At 35.5% G+C, this 6,110-nt stretch overlaps 1 pseudogene; it reads right to left on the bottom strand.

The window, feature by feature from the left end:
• Positions 1–4,314: 4,314 nt before the first annotated feature.
• On the bottom strand, positions 4,315–4,799 carry LOC120868911 (annotated as a pseudogene).
• Positions 4,800–6,110: the final 1,311 nt, after the last annotated feature.

The raw sequence follows: 6,110 nt of genomic DNA, 5'->3' as shown, positions 1-6,110 counted from the left end.
TTTGGCAAAGTCTGTATTCACAGATGGTACAGATATTTTGGCATTCTTAACTAAAGCATCTCTACTTATGATTTTGTCTTGGAAGACTCTTTCGTGGTTAGACCACATTTTGTAAACTTCCGATGAAAGACATCTGATCTGAGCTTAGCCAAGGTAAGGAGTAGGCCACATGAAACATCACAAAGGCTGCAAGTTACTGTTGCCAAAAAGTTGGAAAAGACAATTTTACAGGTCATGAAGAAAATTGGGACCTAGATTAACCAACAAAGCATTCAGTTAATAGAAAAGCAAGGATGTGATGCTCATACAAAGTCAATATAGCTCTCAAAAGAAACTTATTTACGTGGAACAGTGGGATAGGATTGTCAAGCTTAAACTATTTTTTCATCAAGAGGGAAGGAGGAAGGTTGGGGGAGAATTTACTTGTCTTTGGAAAAAAATCACATTAAAAAAATGTTTATAATTTCATTAAGTGTCCACATATTCTGTATAACTCAAAACTCTTATCTTCCTTTTCCTTTAAAGATATTCCTCTTGCACCAAGAACAAACTCCATGTTTAAACAGCATAAAATATGACATATTTTTCATTTCTTATTTGCAAATGCTTGAGTTGAAAATTTATGTACGGTTTTTCTAAAAATCCTTGAGCCACAAATTGAAATTATTCACAAGACAAAAAGTTGTCTTATTATACAGATGTACAAAATTCACATCTTATAAAATGCACATTGGCATAGAAAATAGAAGCACTAAGAAATTAACTGATTATGACACAATATGCAAATCAATCTTGGTTAATCCAAACCTCCTGAGAATAGTTTAAGATTGAAAAAAAAAAAATTAGTTAGAATAGAGATTTTCACCTTACCATATTAGAATAACTGGGACTTGTCTTCCCAAAAGAAACAACTAAAATATTGGATGATATATAGGAAAGAATGATTTTGGACACTGAACAATTAATAATTCAAGACTATGAAGTAAGATAGCAAGTAAAACAAATGACATGAGCCTTATAATCCACTAGCTTTCTGCCTGGAGGTGTGTCACAGACTGTGCCACAGTAAGGGGCAACTCAAGCAGAATTAGAAGGTCCAGTGAGATGTGAAGATGGAAATGAGATGTGGAGACATGGAGGAAGCTTGATTTTGTAGGACAGGAAACTACAGATGGTGGAGTTGCCTTGAGAAAATTAATAGTTAAGGTATTTTTGAACCTGTTTCTAAATACTAAGACTCACATGAATATGGTAGAATTTCCTAACAGTTCTCAGGAATGTAACTTGAACAATTCCAAGACTGTAGACAAAGCTGGAAGATATTTAAGTCCTATATGGAGGAGTGTAGTGACTGGAATGCACACATGGAACATTCAGTAGACAGCCTAGAAGAGAACCTTACTAACAAAATTAATGCAGAAACAGAGTGTAGACATGCCCCAACACATCTTTAAAAAAGTATGCAAAGGATTAAACTGACTTGCAAGTTACTTAAATGCCTGCCAAAGCAAAGTTCAACATTTTTTAAAGGAAAAAAAAATCCAGACTCTCAAAATCATTATATTTACTATACCTATTATCTAATAAAAAATGATGAAACATATAAAGAAGCAGGAAACTATAGCTAAAAGAAAAATCTGTCAATAGAAATATAAGACATAAAGTACTAAAAGATAATTGTTTTAAAAGAAATATTATACATATGCTCAAAGATTTAAAGGAAAACATGAATATCAGGTTGAAAGAAACACAAGCTACAAAACCAAATCATATGGAGCTTCTAAAAAGTTACCATAATTTATTTTTTTCAAAAAGAGGAGATGAGTTTAACAAAAGCTTATACCTTGCAAAACAAAAGATAAGTGAACTTCAAGACGTTGCCATCAAAGTCATATAACATAAAACAGAGTGAAAAAAAGATTGAAGAAAAATAAATAAAACTTCAGTGACCTATGGACAATATCAAGTAGCTGAATATATGTATAAATGGATTTCATGGGCTAAAATAGGGTATTGGCAGAATTTACTCCTTTTTGGAGACTCTGAACAAAAATATATTTCCTTGCCTTTTCCAGCTTCTGGAGGCCATCTGTATTTCTTGGCTTGTGTCCAGTCTTCTATTGTCAAAGCGTATCACTCCAACTTCTGCTTCTGTTATCACAGCACCTTCTCATGGCAGCCCACGTTTCTCCCTCTTCTAGGAATCCTTATTATTACGTTGAATCTATTCAGATAATCCAGGATTAATTTCCCATTTTAAAATCCTTAAACTAATCATCCCCACACATGTAAGGTAAAATGCTATTTTTTTACCAACATAATGAATGTCAGGTTCCAGGGATTAGGGTATGGACATTTTTAATAGACACGTTATTCACCCTTATGGAAAAAAGAAGAGAGTGGGGAAAGGCAGGGGGAAAAGTAGCTGAAATTTTTCTGTTTGATAAAAGGTGTAAACTCCTGGAGAAGGAAATGGCAACCCACTCCAGTACTGTTGCCTGGAGAATCCCATGGACAGAGGAGCTTGGTGGGCTACAGTCCACAGGGTCACAAAGAGTCGGACACAACTGAGCAACTTCACTTCACTTCACTTCACTTCACCTTCCCCAGTGGCTCAGTGGTAAAGAATCTGCCTGCAATTCAGGAGCCTCAGGAGATGCAGGTTCAGGAATATGAACCATTTCTGACATCTAGAACTTGAAGATAATACTTGTTTAAGCCACTAGGATTAATTTTATACAGTAGCAATAGGAAACTAATACAGACTCCATTTATATATATATTCAGATGTGTGTTTCTTTCCTGGGTCAGGAAGATTGCCTGAAGGAGGGCAAACCACTCTGGTGTTCTTGCCTGGAGAATCCCATGGACAGAGGAGCCTGGTGGGCTATAGTTTATAGGATCACAAAGTATCAAATATGACTAAAGCAACTTAGCACACATGCACACACATAAACTCACAAATCCAAGAAGCACACAATAAACCAAATAGGGTATCCAGTCAAAAGGAAATCTTAAAAGCAAACAGAGGGTAGAGGGGAGTAGATGAGGATGGAAGTCATGTTATAAGGAAACAGATATTAGAATTTCTTCAATCTTTTTGTCAGAAACAATTCAAGACAGAAAATGGAGGAATATTTGAAATATTGAAAGAAAAATAATTCCACTAGGCAATGACCCATGAATGTATCTTTTTAAAATAAAATAAAATTCTTTTGACATACAAATGCTGAGAAGTTTATCTTTGTGTATGTGTTGGGAGAGGGGTGTTTGTTTTGCAGTAGAACCATCTGATAAGAAATACTCAAGGAAATTCTTTGGGCAGAGGGAAATGTATACCAAATAGAAATTCAAATCTATTCAAAGAAGTGAAGAAAGTAAAAAAAAAAAAAAAAAGTGGTGAATATACTTGTTTGTTTGAATGTCAATGAGAGATAATTGTTTAAAGCAGGGACCAGCAGACCATGGTCCTTTGGCTAATTTTGCTTCCACCTCTTTTTGGAAATAAAATTTTATTGGCAGACAGTCACATCCATTTGTTTATGTGTTGTCTAAGGCTGTTTTTATACCAAAGTGGCAGGCTTCAATAGTTTTGATAGGGACATTGCCCTGGCACAGCCTTAAATATTTACTATCTGGCCCTTCAAGAATTAAAACAAACAAACAAAAAAATGCTGACCCCAGCTTTAAAGAAAAACATTAACAATTCATTGTGGGGTTTATTATATATATATATATGGTAAGTTGCAAACCATAGGAGAAGAAGAACAGAAGTGTACATAAAGTTCTTATATTTAAAGCAGTTGATATTATTTGCAGGTAGACTGTAAATAAGGATGTATATTGTATACCCTAGAAAACCACTAGCCAAAAATAGGGCAAAAATATGTAGCAAATAAGCCAATGAGGGGAGATAACATGGAATATGAAACTTACTCATTAAGCTAAAATAAGGCAGAACCAAAAGTTTATCCACTCAATTACAAAGCTTCAAATGCATAAAGCAAAGGTTGACAGAAACTAAAAGGAAAGTAAAACTAACCCTCAAATGCTAGTGATTGACAGAAAAAGGATACAGAAATCAGGAAGAATTATTACAGATATGAACAATATTTGCAACTAGTATAGCTGAAACGATATTTAAAGAATACTCCACCCACAACAAGAGAATATATATATATATATTAGGTATAAATGGGACATTAATAAATTTGGACCATATAGTGGGCCATAGACAAGTATCAAATTTGAAACAATTGAAATCACAGAGTATATTCTCTACTACCCACTAAAATTACCTTTTTTTTTTTTTTCCAACGGAAGGGAAACTTTATTGAGGCCCCAGGACCACGGGGTTTGGGCAGGAGGCCGCCCTGCGGGCAAAGGAGAAGCAGATGGAGGAGCTTTATTTGACCTTCTTCTTGGGGAGCAGGTTGTTGGTGTGGCCGCACTTCTTGCGGCACGGGGGTGCAGGTGGGCGTAACACTTGGGGCAGATCATCTTGTCGCAGTTGTATTTCTGAGCGAGCTGGCGGAGGGAAGGCTCAATGATGCCGCCTCGCAGACAAAGCGCCAGGTGCAGGGTGAACTCTTTCTGGATATTGTAGTCTGACAGAGTGCGGCCATCCTCTAGCTGTTTGCCAGAGAAGATCAGACGCTGCTGGTCTGGTGGGATGCCCTCCTCGTCTTGGATTTTGGCTTTGACACTCTCAATGGTGTCACTGGGCTCGACCTCACCTCAAGGGTGATGGTCTTGCCCATCAGGGTCTTCACAAAGATCTGCATCTCTGCGCCTGCTGCTCGGCTGCCTGGGTGAAGAGCTAAAATTACCCTTTTAAAACAAATCTAATAAAATATTCAACTATTGAAATAAAGTTCTAGATAGCAAATACTTTGTTCAATTTGGAGGGTGTAAGGGGGAAAAAAAGCCCTTATAATATTGGGTGTGGATATATTTAATTCATTTTTAAAAGCCCAAGATTATAAGATATTTAAATTTTCCTTTCATTTTCATCAAATAGTAGAGATGTTGTCCATGGCAAATTGCCTCCTGATACAGCAAAAGAGACTCAGTCACTAGCTGTCTGCTTGCATTTTAGCCATATGTGATACAGCCCCCAAATATTACAAAGGTAGTTGGAACTACTGCTACCAACTGCAATTTAATTATTTTATAGTATACAGACATTGCCACAAATACAGTGGATCTTGAGAACCATATTATTCTGTTAGGAACTATGTCATATGCAGAAAGGAAGCCCATCAACAAATTATTCACATGTGGTCGGTCTGTCTGTCTGTCTATCTCTCTCTCTCTCTCTCTCTCTATATATATATATATATATATATATATCTAAAATGTGTGTATATATATACATGTACTTTTTATAGTATAGATAAATGTGTATATGTATACATATGTATAATTTCACAATAATAAAAAAATAGGGAAAATCAGGAACAAGAGAAGGGTGCCCATCTTACCACTACTATTCAACATAGTTTTGGAAGTCCTAGCCACTGCAATCAGAGAAAAGAAAGAAGTGAAAGGAATCCAGATTGGAAAATAAAAAGTAAAACTCTCTCTGCTTGCAGATGACATGATCCTCTACATATAAAACCATGAAGATTACCACCAGATATCTTCTGGAGCTAATCAATGAATATAGAAAAGTTGCAGGATATAAAATTAATACACAGAAATCCCTTGCATTCCTATACACTTACAATGAAAAATCAAAAAGAGAAATTAAGGAAACAATCCCATTCATCACTGCAAGGAAAAGAATAAAACACTTAGGAATAAATGTAACTAAAGAAACAAAAGACCTGTATATATAAAACTATAAAACACTGATGAAAGATACCAAAGATGGCTCAAATAGATGAAAAAATTTACCATGTTCTGGGATTGGAAGAATCAATATAGTGAAAATGAAGATACTACCCAAAGCAATATATAGATTCAGTGCAATTCCTATCAAACTACCAATGGTATTTTTCACAGAATTAGAACAAATAATTTCACAATTTGTATGGAAACACAAAAGATCCCAAATAGCCAAAGCAATCTTGAGAAAGAAGAATGGAACTGGAGGAATCAATCTTGGC

Source organism: Oryx dammah, unplaced genomic scaffold (genome assembly GCF_014754425.2).
Source record: "Oryx dammah isolate SB20612 unplaced genomic scaffold, SCBI_Odam_1.1 HiC_scaffold_10, whole genome shotgun sequence".
NCBI classification, from domain to species: Eukaryota; Metazoa; Chordata; class Mammalia; order Artiodactyla; family Bovidae; genus Oryx; species Oryx dammah.
Note: the sequence above shows the minus strand (reverse complement) of the source record. Positions and strands in the feature narration are given on the sequence as shown.